The sequence below is a fragment of the Ovis canadensis genome, chromosome X, assembly GCF_042477335.2.
Source record: "Ovis canadensis isolate MfBH-ARS-UI-01 breed Bighorn chromosome X, ARS-UI_OviCan_v2, whole genome shotgun sequence".
Classification (NCBI taxonomy): domain Eukaryota; kingdom Metazoa; phylum Chordata; class Mammalia; order Artiodactyla; family Bovidae; genus Ovis; species Ovis canadensis.
Window position 1 is genome coordinate 139818427 of NC_091727.1, and position 20988 is coordinate 139839414.

At 38.1% G+C, this 20988-nt stretch overlaps 1 protein-coding gene across 5 annotated transcripts in view; it reads right to left on the minus strand.

The window, feature by feature from the left end:
* The window catches only part of DIAPH2 (diaphanous related formin 2), a 968993-nt gene that overhangs the window by 211143 nt on the left and 736862 nt on the right, over positions 1-20988 (minus strand). The gene's annotated exons all lie outside the window — the stretch shown is intronic.

A 20988-nucleotide genomic window follows, 5' to 3' on the forward strand; every position in this document is an offset into this window, starting at 1 on the left:
AAAAGCATTTACACGTCAAGATCTTAAGGAATGCTTAAATGGACTTCCAGCTATTTGTGTGTTTTATTTTGTGTAATGTGTGGAACTCAAGGTAATCAGTACATTTCAGCAGACAGTATGGGATAAAGTTAGAGTAAACAGTTCAGCTGGACTAATAGTAGTTTAGAGAAGAGGCATTTTAGAGAAATCTCTATTACAGAGACACATCAACTGAAAGTTCCTTCCATCAAATTGTTCTGCTTTTCTTTTTCCTATTCTGAATCATTAGACCTATTTCACAGCATGTACCAACTATTTCACAAAAACTGTTTTGTTCCAAAAACCCCAAAGAAGAAGACTCAATGACAAGAATACATCTACAAGGCTTGGCCTGGAGGTACCCATATTGAAATATTTTCTCTGATATTAAAAGATATAATAATTTTCATTTAGTTTTTTTTCCTGCATTTCAATTTTATTTTTTTAATAAATTTATTTATTTTAATTGGAGGTTAATTACTTTACAATAAACCTTTATTTGTATTTATTTATTTGACTGTGCCACGTCTTAGCGGCAGCATGAAGGATCTCCAATTTTCGTTGAGGCATGAGGGATCTTTTTTTTAGTTGAGGCATGTTGGAATCATTAGTTGGAGCATGTGGGATCTTAGTTCCCCAACCAGGGGTTGAACCCAGGCCCCCTGCAATGGGAGTATGGAATCTTAGCCACTAGACTACCAGGGAAGTCTGTATAATAGTTTTCAAGAGCCTTTAAAAAAAAGCACTTTCAAAAATATTCTTCTGATTTTCAAGAAGTATTGGTACCTCTCCCTTCTACTCCTGCTATCACACTAGCACACCTAGAATTATGCTAAGAGCACAAAATACTCTGGCTCCTGTAGACAAACTCAAAGACTTACCACTTAAACCTGAATAACAGAATCACAATTTTGGAGCGAGTTTCTCAGCTTCAGCACTGTTGTCATTTGGGGCAACAGAGTTCTTGGTTATAGGCTTCCCAGGTGGCTCAGTGGTAAAGAATCCACCTGCCAAGCAGGAGACGTAGGTTTGATCCCTGGATTGGGAAGGTCCCCTGGAGAAGTAAATGGCAACCCACTCCAATATTCTTGCAGGGAAATCTCATGGACAGAGGAGCCAATGGGCTACAGTTCATGGGGTCACAAAGAGTTGTATACAACTCAGCGACAACAATAAATTCTTTGTTGGGGGAGTGCTGTGTGTCCTATAAGATATTTAGCAGCACTCTTGACCTCCACTGACTAGATGCCGGTAGCACCTCTTTCTGGTTGTGACAGACAAAAATGTCTCCAGAAACTGGCAGATGTTACCCAGGTTGAGCACCACTAACCTAGGGGGTTTTATAGAAATTAATTTATTCACCAACAATTGAAAGTTCCCTGTTCCTCTGAAAGCATCTTCTTTTTGCAGATATGGAAACTGAGTTCTGAATGAGTTTAACTACGTGTCTAAGGTCACACATTTATGTAATTGCAAAGTTGAGAAAAGAACTTACGTCTCTTCTCAGTGTTAAATGTTTGTTTGATTCTTTGAGGAAGAAAAGATACTGTTTATCCCCATTGGTGGATGTACATTTTGGTGTATGACACCAAAAGCACAACCAACCAAAGAAAGAAACAGATAAATAAAACTTCATCAAAAGTAAAAACTTTTATCTATCAAAGAACATTGTCAAGGGAACTCCCTGGTGGTCCAGTGGTTAGAACTTGGCACTCTCACTGCCAGGGCCTGGGTTCAATCCCTGGTTTGGGTACTAAGGTCCTGCAAACTATGTGGTGCAGCCAAAAGGGAAGGGGAAAAAAAAAAGAACACTGTCAAGACAGTGAAGAGATAACCCACAGAATGGGAGAAAATATTTGTAAGTCGTATATCTGATAGGAATATATCTGATAGGAATATATAAAAACTTTTACTATTCAACCATAAAAAGACAAATAACCCAACTAAAAATGGGCAAAGGATTTAAATGGACATTTTTGTAAAGAAGATATAAGTATATGAAATATATTATTTAAATATATATAAATATATATTAAAATATTGCCAATAAGTATATGAAAAGACATTCGATATCATTAGTCACTAGTGAATTGCAAATCAAAATCACAGTGAGGTACCACTTTATGAATACTAAGATGGCTATAATAAAAAAACAACAAAACAGGTAATAACAAGGGAGGAATTGGAAAAATTTGAATGCCTTGCATTACTCATGTGAAAGTAAGATAGTGAGTCATCTTGGAAAGCTGTCTGAGTTCTTCAAAATGCTAAACATAGAGTTACAATAGGCACCAACGATTCCACTTCTGGATATATATCCAGGAGAAAAGAAAACACATGTTCATACAAAAACTTGTGCTAGATTTTTCATTAGAAGCATTATTTCCAATAGCCAATAACTGGAGACAACCCAAACGTCTATCAACTGATAAATGGATAAACAAAATATGGTACATACTGTTTATGGAATATTATTCGACCATAAAAAGAATAAAGTACTGATACATGCCGCAGCATGAATGAACCTTAAAATATTATGCTAAGTGAAAGAAGTCAAACACAAAAGGCCACATATGGTAAGATACCATTCATATGTAGTGTCCAGAATAGACCAAATCCATGGAGAGAGACTATAGGTTGACAGAGGAGGAGCAGGAATGGAGAATGACTGCTAATGAGCATGGGGCTTCTTTTTGGTCATGATGAAAATGTTCTGCAATTATGTAGTGGTGATGGTTGCAGAATCTTGTGAATATATTAAAAAGCACTGATTTGGTACTTCAAAACGGTGAATTTTATGAGATGTAAATTATATCTCAATAAAAATTAATGAAATAAAAAATAACTATTTGAAAAAGACAGGATTGAAATAAAATTGTAACTTAGAAAAAAGGTAACATACATTCAGGCTCTGATACTAACAAGTGGCATGATCTCTGGTAAGTAACATAAGAGGAGGTGAGCAGCAGAAGAGAGAAGGGAGGTTAATGCTTGTGTATATTTTATTACCAGTCAGATTTCTGATCTGGTGAACCATCAACCAACATGTGGATGGACGCTTCCATTATCAGTCTACTGGACTATTTAGGTGTTGAGTGCTGTCATTTATTATGAAGATAGAAAAAACTGGTAACTTGCAGTTGTATTTCTTCCTTGTCCTGATAATAACAGCTATTTTTTAGTGGAAAATTATTATGTGTCAGGTATTTAAAGAACTTCAGATATATATATAAAAACCTACAAAACAATTAGTATTTGTTATCATTTTACAGATGGTAAAACTTAGGTTCAGGTTGGTTAAATGAGATGTCCAAGGCTCTGCTGCTGCTGCTGCTGTGTCACTTTAGTCGTGTCCGACTCTGTGCGACCCCATAGATGGCAGCCCACCAGGCTCCCTGGTCCCTGGGATTCTCCAGGCAAGGACAATGGAGTGGGTTGCCATTTCCTTCTCCAGTGCATGAAAGTGAAAAGTGAAAGTGAAGTTGCTCAGTCGTGTCCAACTCTTCGCGACCCCATGGACTGCAGCCCACCAGGCTCCTCCATCCACGGGGATCTGCAGGTACTTAAATACCAGAACCACATATGTTCACTCTCATTACCAGGATGCCTTCCAAGTAAAGTTGTCAGATAAAAAACAGGACACTCAGCTAAATTTGAATGTCATATAGTATTTCATTCTCTTTTGTGACTGAGTAATAACATGAATTTAATTTTTTTTTTAGTTTAAGTATATCCCATTCAATACTTAGCATATACTTATATTAAAAAATTTCATGCAATAGTTGGGACATCTTGATACTAAAACTCATTCATTATCCATGCAATATTTGGGATATATTCATGCTAAGAAAATCAGGTAATACATGGGACACGTTGATAACAAAAGATTTTAGCATAGTTTATCTGAAATTCAACTTTAACTGGACATCCAGTATTTTTATGTGAAAAATTTGGTAACCTTATTCCCAAGACTATTGATATTTTTATAAGTATTCTTTTGTAGACTAAGATTTTATAATGAAGATAGTAGAATAATTATAAAAGTACAAAAAAGCTCAAATCTAAACTATACTCTGAGAAAAGAAATGATATAGATCATTGATAGGCATTATGTGGTTCATGACCTTGACTCATACTATTTCTATAGCATTCTTCACATTTTGTTTCTTTTATTTCTTAAAAATAAAACTAAAAAAAGTTTATATAAAAATCTAAACTAATACAATTTAGAAGAAAATCAGTCAATAATATCACTAAATCACTAGTAGAAAAATTCATCATAGGGGAATGGGTTAAATTTCTATATGAAAGGGAGACTTGCAACTGGCATTTCTAAAACACCATGAATGTGAGTCTATAAACAATGAAGCAGACCAAGCAATAGGCCTATCAGTTGACATCTTAAATGTTTCAGGAATAAATTTAACTATGAAACAATCACAGAATTTGAAATGGCACAATGGCGTAATCTTAAAGAGACCGAAACAAAGGGGAAAATAATTTCTGTGGCTTGGCAATAATAGAAATGAATGCAGACATCTACAGAAGCATGTACTTTTCAAGCAACACAGACTGTGGAGTAAGATTCAGTTCTGATATCACCAATCCTGCCTTCATGAAGAAGCATCAGGCTAAAAAGAAGATCCTATTCTTCTTGATGCTTTTACTCTTTGGCTCTGGCTTTAGGAAATTAGAGATGGGAAACACATGCCTATTTAATGATCTCTACATAGGAAATAAATTTACAATGAGAAAGGGAAATCTTAACTATGGTTTCATACCAGCAATCTTTAATTTTACTAGAGAGAAAGATAAGGAATTTCAAAATTTTTGAAATTTTGGTTAACTCTCCAAAAAATATGAAGACTGATGAGAGAACTCTTTTGAGGGATGGGATGTATTTTTTTCATCCTAATTCTTATAAAACAAAATCCAAATAATTAAAAGAATAAAAGCAACAGGAGCAAATTTGAGATTGGAATTTTTAAAAAACCTTTAAGTAATTGACTGTGATTAACAACACTTTATATCTGTTGAGCCTCACTAAACATTTTAAATGCTAACTTGTCTACTTCAACAAGATGCTCGAGTAGGCATCAGTCATTATTTCTTAGGGTTGGGAATGCCAACTGATTAGATTCTGTCAATGTGAAGAACTGTGTTCTGTTAAGAGGATGCTAATTGAGAAAGTGTTTTGGTAGTAACCTCACCAAGATAAGAAATGCTTACAGAAAAAAAAAAGCCAGTTTTACTGGCATATTTATTTTTCAAGAGTCAGGAAAAAGCACAGGAGTAAAATGCAACAAAAAATGTCTCCAAGATTGATTGTAAAATTTTTGTATTCACCAACCTCATTTTAAATCTCTCACTAATTTAAAGTCTATATTGCCTCACTGAAAGATAAGAATAAAGTACAAATCTTATTTCCTTTGTTGGGCATAATTAACAAATGAGACCTACAGACTAAAAATGTCATATGTTAAACAACAACGAAATCCAAACCTCATGTAAATGATAAGACTTCTCATATATTCCAAGTAAACTTTAAGAAATGAATGAAACTGGTTTAGAAAATTCCAAGGGGCTCAGATGCCACCCTCTTTCATGTTAGGTCTACACAAACTGAGCATCTTCCAATCTCGTGATATTTAAAAATGAAAACCACTGCCCACCAAAACCTATTCCTTACTTCCATTGCATTCAAGGGCTTTTTATCCCAGTGCTGACTTCAGAGGCACTCTGCAAGCACTGTGATCTCACTGAAAGTCAAAGTATACTTGAGGGACGGAGAAATAGAGCAATTAGCAAGAAAAATGGATCTTGAAGTCACCTTAACCTGTTTTCATATCCAAGTTCCCATCACTTATCCTAAGAGCTGTGTGACCTTGAACAAGTTAGTTACTTCATTTCTCTGAGCTTTAATTTACACATCTGTAGAACGGAGATGCTAAGTCACTTCAGTCATGTCCAACTCCTTGCGACCCAAAGGACAGTAGACTGCCAGGCTCCTCTGTCCATGGGATTCTCCAGGCATGAATACTGGAGTGCATTGCCACGCCCTCCTCCAAGGGATCTTCCTGACCCAGGGATTCGAACCTGCGTCTCTTACATCTTTTTGCATTGGCAGGCGGGTTCTTTACCACTAGCACCAGTTAGTACTACACTCAAATTACAACAGATTAAGGGAAATAATGTTTATATAAAACTGAAGACGATGCCTGGTACAGAGGAATACTCACTACATGATGGCAGTCATTATTATATGTGAAAGAAACATCTGAAAGTAAATGGTTAGCACACATGACCTTTTCAATAGCTTAATTTGCACAATCCCCTCTCTCTTTTTGGGAAGACACGAGGATGTGATCCTTGACTAGAAATGTAGCATCTTGATACCATCTACCCTCATAAGCATACGGAACATGATTTTCAACTGTACCATATCACTGGCATTGAAGGTAACATTATTTATTTATTTATTTTGGTCCCACCACACAGCATGCAGGATCTTAGTTCCCCCACCAGGGATCAAACCCGTGTCCCCAGAAATAGAAGCGCAGAGTCTTAACAGCTAGACCACCAGGGAAGTCCCTTAAAGGTAATTTTAAAAATCCATATATATGTCACTATAACTTGGCACTCATGGAAAAAAAAAAAACTAAACTAGAAATTTATTTTTTTCTCTTTTGAGTTTTGAATTATCCTGGGTATCTGTGAGAATATCCTTGGCAAGATTGTGATTCATTTTCAGTATTGGAAGCTGTATTAGAAGAGAGTCACACAACCTTAAAAGAATGTATTGAAAATGTCCTGGTGAAAAAATTGGCAATGCTGTTGCCAGAGGCACACTGTGATCACGCCACTGAGTGTTTCTTCATTCATCAGGGATGTCAGAAGGATCCACAAATGATCCTGAGTCAAATCATTTGGCAACAATATAAAGAAACCTGGTATACATTATATTGAAAATCTTTTAATACACTAAAGGTGAATCAGGGAGAGATAATTGTTTGATGAAAACTCAGTGAAATAGGTGAATTCTCTCCACATCTTTTATCTTGAACTGTCCTAGCATCTGATTCTTTTTCGCTTTAATTCAAATTGTGCTGTTGGAGGTTTTTTTTCTTTTACCTTCTTTCTGTCTTATACTACCATTTCAGAATTTGAAATTGTTTCTTTTAATCTCTTTTAAAATAACACAGGACACTTAAAATTCAAATCAAAGAACTGCTGACCTGGATACTGTAAATTTCTGTTTCTTAGACAAGTATGATGATTCTAAGGATCCATTTTATAATGCATCTTGTTGGTAAGATTTCTCAAACTTCCTGACCCAGGAATTTTATGCCCAGAGTAAAAATGATGGGAAAGAGGCCTATTATATTTTGTTCCTCTCAAGTCAAGACCCATAATCTAAACATTCTGAGTAGAGCAGCATACCCTTGTGAACACAGGATGGCCTTTAGGAGCTAAGAAATCTGGCTTAAATCCTAGCTGTCTAGCGACCATCATGCTTTATCTCCTTGGCCCACTTACTTAACTGTGCTAAGCCTGCTTTGCTGAAATACGAAATACCTGTACTTCACAGTGTTGGTCTGTGAATTTTTGAGATATTGCATCTGAAGCCATTAAGCACAGTGCTTGGCACATTAAAGAAGTATGCGGTAAATGGGGTGGTTATTATTATTATATAATTTCACAGTTGGGCAATACCAGTTCAGGATCTGTACTCCCTTTCAAAACCCTAGCCCAGAGGCTTGCGAACATGTGCACATGTGCACTGGGGATGGGGAGGTTTCCTTTTGATATAGAAATCTTGCAACATCCAGTAAAACTATGAAGAAACAAAACATACACTCTTTCTCAGACCCCAAAACTTTATACAGACAGGACTTGCCTTTTCAATTCATGAATAAAAAGATACAGATAGAATAAACAATAATTTTGGGGGGAAATTCTGGTGTTAATATACTGTACTTAACAGATCTAAGAAACAAAACATCACAGAATATTTTGCTATGTAGTCTAATAATGAAATTCACATATCATCTTATTTAGAGTTCAACACACCTTATGAGACTGTGGCAAAAACAGAGAGATGAAGTTTCCTGGGGAAAGGCAGTAGATTTTTTTTTTTCCTGTTATTGTTTTTTTAACATCTGGAGTTAGTTCTGTCATCTCTCTGAGAAAATAAAGCCCATACTCCAAGGCCATTTGACCTGGAAATAAGAAGTTTTATTTCTTTTGTATTTATCTCAGAATGTCGTATTCATTTGTTCTGCTTAAAGGAGAATTAGCGTACACTCAGTCCTCTACCCGAGGCTTTGCAAAACTCTCCTCAAGTGACCAATAGGAGCTTGCTAGTTGGTGGCTCAGTGGTAAAGAATCTGCCTGCCATGTAGGAGACACTATAGATGTGGGTTCGATCCCTGGGTGGGGAAGATCCGATGGAGAAGGAAATGTCTACCCACTCCAGTATTCTTGCCTGGAAAATCCCATGCACAGAGGAGCCTGGTGGGCTAAGAGTCGGACATGATTTAGCGACTAAACGATAAGAATAACAAAGTCTTGCTGGAAAACCATCTACTGGATGATTTCAAAGAGAAGATATGATGATATAATCTTTTTGCTTGTTGGTGGGGTTCTCATGTAATTTCAGGCATAACTGGAGGCAAGATAGGTAGAGATGGAAAGGTTGTCCAGACCAGTGAACTAGGGTTATAGAAGCAATGTCCTTTCCCTGTCCCAGAGATGTGCTGAGCATGACAATGCAAGGGAAAGGCAATTCTATGTATGATGCCTCATTATCATCTTCCAAAATAATTTTCTTTAACAAAATTCTCTTTCCTTTCCAACACTCTGTTACATATAGATAGATACCTAACACACTCTGTTGAACTGTTCTGGCTCCTAGACATTTCTGCAGTTTGCTGCACTTGCCTGTAATCAAGGATAAGAGTTGCTGGGAAACTCAGATCCCAATATATGTTACCACTACCGATGTGGAACTTGGGCTGAGGTCCCTATTTGTTAGGATAACTGGGTGAAAATCCTAAAGAATACCAAAGGTCACAGTAAATCTGGACTCATCTACTCTTCCAGATCTTTCTCACTCCCATTTGAGAATGATGATATCAGGTTACACAATGTGAGAGATGAGCTTTTCAGCCTCTGAACAAAGAATTGAACCACCAGATGATTAGCAAAAAAAAACCCCTATATAAGATAGCACAATGATTTGGGCACAAATTAAGGCTTTCCGTTAAAGAAAAGAAGGAATCTTACTCTTTAATTAACATCAAAGAGCTTTAGATATTCCTTTTCTCTAGTTTGACTGTGTTTAGAGGGCATATTGGACTGAAGGAGTCGTGACAAATACTCAGGGCACAAAATTTTCAGCTGCAGCCACCATACTCTGAGAGTCAGTACCTCTGAAGACTCTGTCAGCACTGTAATACTGCTAAACTTTTTTTTTTTCCTTCCCAGATATTTCCACTTATTATAGTACAAATGACCTATAAAATTCCTCTTATGCAAGATCTCATGAATACTTCATCAACCAATCAACTATGATTGTAACTGAGAAGTCTTTCTTTCTCACTGGGGTAATTGAAACCTTGATTAGCTTGCTCGAGTACTTAGGTGTCTCTGTAATAGACACGGAACAAATGTATTGATACTGTAGTTAGACAGAGATTCAAGTCGTGCTTATTAACCTTTGTAAATAAGGTATGAATCACAGAAGTGCAGGCCAAATAACCAAATCAGACAAAATAGATATTTTCTACCCTCTTAGATTCTGGAGAGATGCTATGTTCTCTCCTTCCTATAGACCAGATTGTTCTTTCTCCACCTCCTTACTAGCTTAGACTGCCCTCTCCCACACTTAATTTTCACCTTCCCCTAAAGTTGTGTCTTTCTGCCTCCTTCCTTCCTCCTCCTTCCTCTTGGTCTCTTTGTCAGAGAAGGCATCTACTCCTACTCAGAGCTGGAGAAAAACCAGCCCTTCCAACAGCCTACATGATCTGGTCCTCTCCTACTTGTCCTGGGTCATTCAGTTCTATCCTCACTGCTGAATTTCCCTCAGAGACTTTACACTCGTGTTCTTTCTGCTCTCACACAGAGCTACCAAAAGGGCTTCCCCGGTGTCTCAGCTGGTAAAGAACCAGCCTGCCAATGCAGGACATGCAAGAGACCCAGGTTTGATCCCTGGGTCATGAAGATCTCCTGGAGAAGGGAATGGCAAACTGCTTCAGTATTCTTGCCTGGGAAATCCCATGGACAGACAAACCTGGTGGGCTACGTCCATGGGGTTGCAAAGTTTAAATGTCTCCTAATCAGTGAGGATTTCCCTTATCATCTTACATAAAATAATCCACTAATGAACTTCCTAGCTCCACCCCCCATCACTGTAGTTTCCTTACATAAAAGGTCAAACCTAGTTAAACTTTCGATACGCTTCACATTTTCTAAGAACTGGAAGCTGGAGTTCGTCAATTTACATAATAATAATTTTCTGCCTGGGAATTCTCAAAACATGAAATTCCCAAAAACATCTCTACACGTAATTCCCTACACTTCTCATATTTCTTTCTTGTGGAAAATCTGAGTGGCCGGGAACATCGCCCACCTTCAAATGGTTGGCTCTCCAGATCATCCAAAGGTTATGGTTCACTGACTTCTGTATTTACTTTCTTTAAAATACCAGTGTGTAGTGCTTCCAAGGCCTGAAATCCATGACATTTGTCACGTGGAAATAGCACCACACACTGCAGTGAAAAGTCACTTGTGTAGAGATTAGTGTTTGCACAGAACCTCCAAGGTTACAAGGAAACAATCTGTTTTCATTTTGGAAAGGAGATGTTTGTTTTCCCTGCATGATCCACACACATTTGTAACACATAGCTTTGCCAGTGATCTTTTGGTTTCAGACTAAACTGTCTCAGGTTCGGGTGGAAGGTTTAGATGAAAACTTTCTTGAGTTTATTTGTATAACTAACTCCCTTTTGGCAGAGGGGAGACTCATAGAAGAATCTGATCTGTTGCAGGAGAGGAAGACAGGTAAGTGAATTCCAGCCCTCTCTTGTATTCAGCACAACCAGCTTTCTGTTCAGCCTCCTTAAGAAACAAATAAAAAATTAATGCATCTTTCATACGCTGTACATATCAGGAGATTTGACAGACAAACAGATCTTTGCACACCAGTGTGGTCGTGAAGAGAATCTCAAAGGTAAATTATTCAAAAAGGGAAGAAGGAAAAAAAGAAGACTGTTATGTGCAAATCTCCTTGGATATTAAACTTGCAGTTGGTTACAAAGTGGTCATGCTTTGTAATGAAGGCTGGCTATAATCCCCAAGGCCTTCTTTTAAAATTTGCCTTACAACTGCAAAAACCATGGGATCTGAAGTTGGAGGAAAATCTGCCTCTCTCGTCACAGTCCATTAGAATGCTGAACTCTGATTAGTTAGAAGTTAATCTACAATCTGGAGCATGGTAGAGGTTTTCCAATGCTGCAGGTTTCTGCAGACATATTTTTCTTCATAGCTATTGGAATATCCCTCTCTCCATCTGGGAAAGAAAAACAATTGAGTTTGACATGCCTCTATGGACCTTGACTTGATTAAACTCTATGAAGCGCTTTGAGTGCCTACAGGAAGTTCATCTATAATTTTCTTTTAAAAATTCTATTTTGAATCAAAGGAACAAAATGAAATTCTAAAGTGACTGATAAATGGGAAACCATCTCGAGGAGGGTTGGGTGGGGGGACATGGCAAAACAAGTGGCATGTTTCAGCTCTGTGAGCTGAGTTTACTGCCTTATTAGTTACCATCTTAGACGATAGAAGCAGCAGCACAATCAATAAGGTTTTCAATGAGACAAATTTGGGTGGGTTGAAAAGCACCTCGGAGACTTGAATAAGAATATTAAATTATGTTGACAAGGAGAAATATACACTCAGAACAGGAAAGACCCCCCAGTGCTCGCTGCAGTCTTCTGCCTGTGAGTAGGGTTCCATGACCTCCCACAGGAACCAATGCTGATAGTTAATCACTTTGAAAAGGAAATGCTTCCCTATGTCTAACTAAAAGCTATCAGTTTCTCAAGCCCATAGCTTGCCTATCATCTGCTGAGAAATAGAAACCTGGTCAATATCTTCCTTAAAAGTCTTTACATGTATAAACACATAAAACAGTATAATGTGTTTCCTTAGACACGTTATAATGTTATAACAGTATAACATGTCCCTAGGAACCACTTTGGTGCCCAACGAGTCCCACAAAAGTAAAGCTGATTCTCAAATGTGTGGAGTGAATTTCCGAGTTCGTAGGGTAAGTGTTAGGAGGAAGGATGGGGTCAGAGAGGCCTTTAAGAAAATTAGTCCAGACTCCAAATTAAGTCGCTCAATATCATTTTCTAAAATAACAACTCTCAGAGAGTTTTTTCTATGGATTTACTAATGTTTAGGTTTTGCCCTGGGTTTTCTCTACTTGTTGGACATTATTAGGTTTCTTTGTTCTCATATGTATGCCCCGCACTCCCCAAAATAAACAAAGCTAGGAAAATATACCTTAAAAGATGGGTTAACCAGTATCTACAGTAAGGATATTCCCAGTTGTCATCCTCTAATTCTCTCAACTTATGGTAGCATTTGTTTTGTAGCATTATAAGGTGCAACTGTAAATTTACAAGATTGGTTCCAATATATCTATTTAAACCAGGAACCCCATCCTTCAAATGGCCACCTTGGGAAGCCACAGACTTATTTTGGTGAGGGCTATTACACTGTGATTGAAACTCCTCTTTCAGAATTGACCTCTGAATCAAATAAAATCAGTCTCATTAATTTAGATTCACAATATTTTTGACCAGAGACTTGGTTACCCTGTTCGATCATACTTCTTATTAATAAAACTTGGCTCAATATCACTTTAAGCTGTTTTTAAAAATCAAATCCACCCTCAAATTGCAAAGATTTAGTACCCCTGAAAAGATCTAAAGCATGTGCTACATAACCCTTAGGAAAAACCTAAAATAGGCATTTCCAAAATATTTTTGGAAATGTTATTATCTTTTGATTAAGATAACAATGGTGGTAAAAGTCCTTAAACTCTACACACTTCTGATTTGAGTTTAAAAATAGTCCCTCCTCATATACCACTGATTCATGATAAAAATCATATGTGAAGAATCAAAAATCTTTCTAGTGAATGTGTACATGTTCCTGTATCTATGCTATCTGCTCGATGCCCTTAATTATTTTACATTTGACTAGTTCCTCAGTGAACCTACTTCCGAGGGAAGACACACATCCAAAAATATTCATATATATATATATGTATATATATATAATTTGCATATACATATTAAATTTTTATATGTAAATAAATTCTAATAAAGTGTTTAAAAATCCTCAGGACATATTGCCACTGACAATTTTTCTGTCCTTTGGGTGATGTGAAAGACAGGGAAAGGAAGAAAAGGCCCAGGAAGTAGAAAGGTAAGACAAAAGGAGCCATATTTGCATCCAGTGACTTCCGTCTTCTCTGAGAAGCAGGAAACATTCCTTGAGTAACTACCATGTAGGAGAATCAGCAAAAGTATTATACATAAGGTTCTTGTGCTCCTGCAGATGGTGACTGCAGACATGAAATTAAAAGACACTTGCTCCTTGGAAGAAAAGCTATGACCAACCTAGATAGCAGATTAGAAAGCAGAGACAATACTTTGACAACAAAGATCCATCTAGTCAAAGCTATGGTTTTTCCAGTGGTCATGTATGGATATGAGAGTTGGACTATAAAGAAAGCTTAGTGCTGAAGAACTTATGCTTTTGAACTGTGGTGTTGGAGAAGACTCTTAAGAGTCCCTTGGACTGCAAGGAGATCCAACCAGTGAATCCTAAAGGAAATCAGTCCTGAATATTCATTGGAAGGACTGATGCTGAAGCTGAAACTCCAATACTTTGGCCACCTGATGGGAAGAACTGACTCTTTGGAAAAGATGCTGATGCTGAGAAAGATTGAAGGCAGGGTGAGTGACTGACCTGAACTGAACTTGTGCTCCTGACACTTAGGGGTCATCTAAAGAAAGACTAGAGTGTTAGAATTCTTTAAGCCAATCTCTTAGATTGTCCATTGAAATAGCATTCTAGAGTCTAGAGAGTAGATCCTACTTTTTAAAAAATCATTGTGAATAAAAGTCACATGTTCAGTTCAATCACTCAGTCCTATCTGACTCTCTGCGACCCCATGGGCTGCAGCACACCAGGCTTCCCTGTCCATCACCAGGGGAGGGAACCAAATTCTTTGTGAATAAAAATGTACTCTCTTAGACTAACAAAGCACAGACTCTTTCACAGAAGTAAATGAATATGGCTTTGCTCAATTTACTTTTCACAAAGCCATCTTGATTGCCAGTCAGAACTCTGTGCTCTTCTAAGTAAAAAGTGATTGATGAGTTGCTGTCTTACCTTCCAAGATATTAACAGCAAGATGTCCTTCCAGTAATTATAGGGAAGCACCTTTCCCTTTATCAATGTCTGAACAATCAGGAAATGAGTGAAATTGTGTGGTAGTTTGAACATTCTTTGGCATTGCCTTTCTTTGGGATTCGAATGAAAACTGACCTTTTCCAGTCCTCTGGCCACTGCTGACTTTTCCAAATTTGCTGGCATGTTGAGTGCAGCACTTTAACAGCATCATCTTTTAGGATTTGAAATAGCTCAACTGCAATTTCATCACTTCCACTAGCTTTGTTCGTAGAGATGCTTCCTAAGACCCACTTGACTTTTCAGTCTAGGATGTCTGGCTCTAGGTGAGTGATCACACCCTCTGTTGGTTATCTGGGTCATGAAGATCTTTTTTGTATTGTTCTTCTGTGTATTCTTGCCACCTCTTCTTAATCAGACTGGTTCCAAATAGGAAAAGGAGTACATCAAGGCTGTATATTGTCACCCTGCTTATTTAACTTATATGCAGAGTATATAATGAGAAACGCTGGGGTGGAGGAAGCACAAGCTGGAAACAAGATTGCTGGGAGAAATATCAATAACCTCAGATATGCAGATGACACCACCGTTATGGCTGAAAGCGAAGAAGAACTATGGAGCCTCTTGATGAAAGTGAAAGAGAAGAGTGAAAAAGTGGGCTTAAAGCTCAACATTCAGAAAATGAAGATCATGGCATCTGGTCCCATCACTTCATGGCAAATAGATGGGGAAACAATGGAAACAGTGGCTGACTTTATTTTTCTGGGCTCCAAAATCACTGCAGATGGTGAGTGCAGCCATGAAATTACAAGATGCTTACTCCTTGGAAGAAAAATTGTGACCAACCTAGACAGCATATTAAAAAGCAGAGACATTACTTGGTCAACAAAGGTCCATCTAGTCAAGGCTATGGTTTTTCTAGTGGTCATGTATGGATGTGAGAGTTGGACTATAAAGAAAGCTGAGCACAGAAGAATTGATGCTTTTGAACTGTGGTGTTGGAGAAGACTCTTGAGAGTCCCTTGGACTGCCAGGAGATCCAACCAGTCCATCCTAAAGGAGATCAGTCCTGGGTGTTCCCTGGAAGGACTGATGTTGAAGCTGAAACTCCAATCCTTTGGCCACCTAACGTGAAGAGCTGACTCATTGGAAAAGACCCTGATGCTGGGAAAGATTGAGGGCAGGAGGAGAAGGGGACGACAGAAGATAAGATGGTTGGATGGCATCACCGACTCGATGGACATGGGTTTGGGTGGACTCCAGGAGTTGGTGATGGACAGGGAGGCCTGGTGTGCTGTGGTTCATGGGGTCGCAAAGTGTTGGACACAACTGAGCGACTGAAGTGAACTTCTTAATCTTCTGCTTCTGTTAGGCCCATAACATTTCTGACCTTTATTGTGCCCATCTTTGCATGAAATGTTCCCTTGGTATCTCTAATTTTCTTGAAGAGATCTCTATTCTTTCCCATTCTATTGTTCTTTATTTCTTTGCATTGATCACTTAGGAAGGCTTTCTCGTCTCTCCTTGCTATTCTTCGGAACTTAGTGTTCAGATGGGTATATCTTTCTTTTCCTTCTTACCTTTTGCTTCTCTTCTTTTCTCAGTTATTTGAAAGACTGCCTCAGACAACCATTTTGCCTTTTTGCATTTCTTTTTCTTGGGGATGGTTTTGATCACCACCTCCTGTACAATATTACGAACCTCTGTCAATAGTTCTGCAGGCATTCTATCAGATCTAATCCCTTGAATCTATTTATTATTTCTATAGTATAATTATAAGGGATTGAAGTCATACCTTTATGGCTTAGTTGTTTTCCCTACTTTCTTCAATTTAAGCCTGAATTTTGAGATAAGGGGTTCATCATCCAAGCCACAGTCAGCTCCCTATCTTGTTTTTGTTGACTGTATAGAGCTTCTCCATCTTGGGCCAGAAAAAATATAATCAATCTGATTTCAGTATTGACCATCTGGTGGTGTCCATGTCAAGGGATACATCTAACAACATCTTTGAGATCTTCTGCAGACTGAAACTCCCAAAAAATGGAAGATGAATTACTTGATGGAGCATTCCTCATTCCAGAGAGAAGCTCATAGTTTGGTAACCTGAAGAAACACAGATCATCAGCAGACCATGTGAGACTCAATTATAGTAATGCAGGCCCTACACACACCCTGATCCAAATTCTCAACTCCATCCTTGAACCATTGTTATAAAACACTTCACCCAATCCTCCTGGGTTGGGACACATGGTTTGGTGGGGCCTGAGGCCATTGTGTCCCTCCTTGCCTGGTAAATCAATAAAGCTATTCCCTCCTACTTCACCCAAAACTCTGTTTCCAAGATTTGGTCCGGTACCAGTGCACAGAAGTTGAATTTCAGCAGAATTTCCTGGTGGTTGGTAATAAATTTTAATAACTTATTTACGGGGAACACTTACTCGAAAAATTCTAAATGAGGTGTTATTGCTAGAACTAAAGATAATGTGTTTTGTTTCCTGGTTCTATTTATTACTAGACTTTAATGACAAAAGTAGGTATTGAACTGATTTTGTTAACATTTTCAATGTTAGCTACCACATTCTCTTAGATTTCTAAAGGGTAATAGCCAGCTTGCCATAAACAATTCTGAAAACTTAGAGAAATATTTTTAGAAACACTTACGATATCATAAAGAGTAGGGAATGGCAAGCCACTCCAATATTCTCACCTGGAAAATTCCATGGGCAGAGGGGCCTGGCAGGGTGCAGTCCATGGGGCCACAAAGAATTGGACATGATTGACTGACTGAGCACACATACATGGCATCTTAAAATTTTATAATATTAACCTAAAATGTGCACACATTTTAAAACCATTTATACCAGTAGGCATCTTTCTCTTGCTGGGGAATATGAGTTTTCTTTATCCATGTATGCCTTTATTACATCTTCCATTAGTTCCTTATAACACAATATTTACCTTTTCTCTACAAGGAACAATAATATCAGAAAAATAGGGCATCTACTTCTGGCCTAAAGTAAACAGTCAAACAGTATACAAGTTGATAGGCAACACTGTTTTCTAAAGAAGAATTCAATGATGTCTGTAAACAGTAAAATCTGTTCTCTGGCATAGCTGGGGAATGAGATATTCTGGTCAAATATTTTGCTTAATAATGTTACCATATATTTTACATGGATTGCATATTTTCAAAGAGTTGAAATAGCTCAAAATAAACCTAAGGCTATGTAGCCAGGGTGGTTCCAGCTGAGCTCAAAGGGAATTATCTGGGTGTGTGTGATTAAATAGAGGGAGCTGGTGGGACCTTAGGGCTCTATCTGCATGAAAGGATTTATACTGGTACTTCTTTATCCCTTACTTCTAGGAAAAGGAAGATTCCTTCCTAGTTGCTTAATGAAAGGGAGGAATGATGGCAATGGAGGGGTTTATAGTCTTAGGATCCCCTTTAGGTCTCTAGAACATGAAAAAAAAATAATTTTCCAAGGAGAAAGGAATTAGAAGAAAAAAGAAAGAAACTTTTTAAGAAGGGTCCTCGGAAGCATAGCTTTGTCTGCACTGAGCATAACCCCACAGTCTACTACTGCAAGAATTGGAAAAATTGGAACACTGGTAAAATTGGAACGTCAGGAGACTGCAACCTTGGTTGCGATGTGGGCATTATCATTGAGGCCAACCCAAGCAGCTTTGCCAGCAAAAGGTATTCAGCAGAGGGGCGTGGGAGCTGTAGGACAGAAGGGCATGGCCTTGTTCAGCGCTATATTCTTATCACCTAGAATAGTAGGCACTCAAATACATGTGGGCAAGTATCAAGTAGTGACGACAGATGACATGTTTTTGAGCCCAAATGAAATGACTCTATATGTACTTGTGGGAGTGGAGACTTTGCAGAGCGCTTGAGTCCTGCCAATGGGGGTAAAGAAGAAATAATTGGGGATATTTGGATCACTGTTACTATGGTAAACATATGACTTCATAGGTGATGAGACACTTTGCTTCAAATAAAACTATACTATTCAAGAGGCACAGAAACATCTTTGCTGTTGCTCAAGGGCATCTTCATAATGTTATGAAAGTGAAAGTGTTAGTCAGTTGTGCCCAGCTCTTGCGACTCCATGGACTGCAGTGCTCCAGGCTCCTTTGACCATGGAATTCTCCATGCAAGAATACTGGAAGGGGTTGTCATTTCCTTCTCCAGGGGATCTTCCCAACCCAGGGATTGAATCCAAATCTCCTGCTTGGCAGGCAGATTCTTTACCATCTGAGCCACCAGGGAAGCTCTTATAATAATAATTACCATTTTCTTGGCAAAGTAAAGATGCATCAATTTATGAAGCATCTAATAGATTTTGGATAATGGAACTCTACATAATAGATTTTATATTACTGATGAAGACTCTTCTTTGTTAAAGAACATATTTGGTTTCTTACATAAGTCCACCATTTTTACAATATTGTGCTAAATTTTCCTTTAAATGTCAAGTGCTTTTTGAATTGAAGGCTTAAAAATATGTCAAAATAACTTAGTCTTCTTGGATCAGGAATTATATGCACAATCCTTTATGCAAAAATTCATCCTCATTTCTTTAGAGGCAACTTGCCTTTAATGAATGAAAAAAATGTTGTATATATCATCAATTTAGTTGTTTGAGTCTAAGTAAATGCAGATATTGGCCTTGGTTTCCAGTTATAGTTCAAATTCAGACATGACTGAGGCTTTATAAAGAGGAAAATGGCTTGAGGAAAATGAGAGTTTCTCAAAATTAACTAATCTCCAGAAGCCAAAATGGCTACAAGGAGCTCTCAAATAAGGTTACACTTTAAAAGAACAATTAGTTTCAGATAGAAGAAAGAACATCCCTGAGAATTAAGAGTGACTTTGATTGTCCGAACTCCTTATGCTGCACTAGCTGCTGCTGCTGCGTCGCTTCAGTCGTGTCCGACTCTGTGCGACCCCATAGACGGCAGCCCACCAGGCTCCCCCGTCCCTGGGATTCTCCAGGCAAGAACACTGGAGTGGGTTGCCATTTCCTTCTCCAATGCATAAATGTGAAAAGTGAAAGGGAAGTTGTTCAGTCGTGTCCGACTCTTCACGACCCCATGGACTGCAGCCCACCAGGTCTCTCCATCCATGGGATTTTCCAGGCAAGAGTACTGCAGTTGGGTGCCATTAACTACAGAAGCCATTAACCCAGGATGATGATCATACATTTGCCTCCGAGCCTTCATTTGGTTTTGATGCTGTGCTCCCCAAATTTCTCTCTGTTCTAAGAGGTTTAGGTCCCCTTAGGCCCTTTTCTGTTGTTTCGTTCTGCTGCTTTCATACTGTCCACACTTGACTTTTCCCAGTCTGGGAGGAGAGTTCAAGTTCGGTGGTTATGGCTGATTCAGCCAAACTTAGGATGGTCTGGGTTTAAGGTAATCTTCACTCTTTTGAAACCCACTTTCATTTTCAACATTTTGATCTTATCCTGAGGACACAAGTCATTAAAGAATCTTGAGTCAGGAAAGTAACATTATCTTGTTTATTTGGTTTTTTAAGCTTTACTCTGACTATAATGTGGGGAATGGATAAGAAGTTAGAAATGGTAAGAGATGGAGGCAGAGAGACCAGTCAGATCATCATTGTACTGGACCAGCTGAGAGATGGTACAGGGCCAGAACTAAAGTAGAGTCAGCGGGTTGGAAGAGAAACGTGTGAAGACCAAAGATTGAGGAGGTAGAAGCAACAAGGGACTTCCCAGGTGGCAGAGTGGTAAAGAGTATTTCTGCCAATACAGGAGACGCAAGTTCAATTCCTGGGTAGGGAAGATCCCCTGGAATAGGAAATGGCAACCCACTCTAGCATTCTTGCCTGGAAAATTCCATGGACAGAGGACCCTGGCAGGTTACAGTTCATGGGTGTGCAAAGAATTGGACACGACTGAGCAACTGAACATGAGAAGCAAAAGGACTGAACAATGGCATAAAACTCTGATTTATAGATATCACTTAACCTCTGAACACTTGGCCATTTTAATGGTCATCTAAGAGGTGTTGAAAAATGGTTAAAGTCTTGATTTTTCAAAAAAACTGTTTAATTGTCAGATGAACAGTAGCAAATACTTATTTTGTTGAGGAGAAATCTGCTAGCATTCTTAACAGTAATAGTAACATTTTCTTAAGTTAGGTCAATGAATCTAATAATCTTATAAAGCTCTGTTCCTCTATTTCTAGTAGATGAGGATGCTCGCACAATAAATATTTATTGAGTGCCTGAGTAACAGATTGTTCTTTAAAAAACAAAGCAAAACAAAAACACAGAAGCAGCAGGAAACTGACAGAATTAAAAGAGAAAAGAAATATTTTCTATAATTTATTTGGAGCTATGAAAGTTACTGAAGTATAATACTTGCCTCAAACATTTCCCAACAGCTGAAATTAATTTTTATGCCTAAGCAAGATACTGCATGGTGGTGAAACATATAAGGTTCACTGATTTGG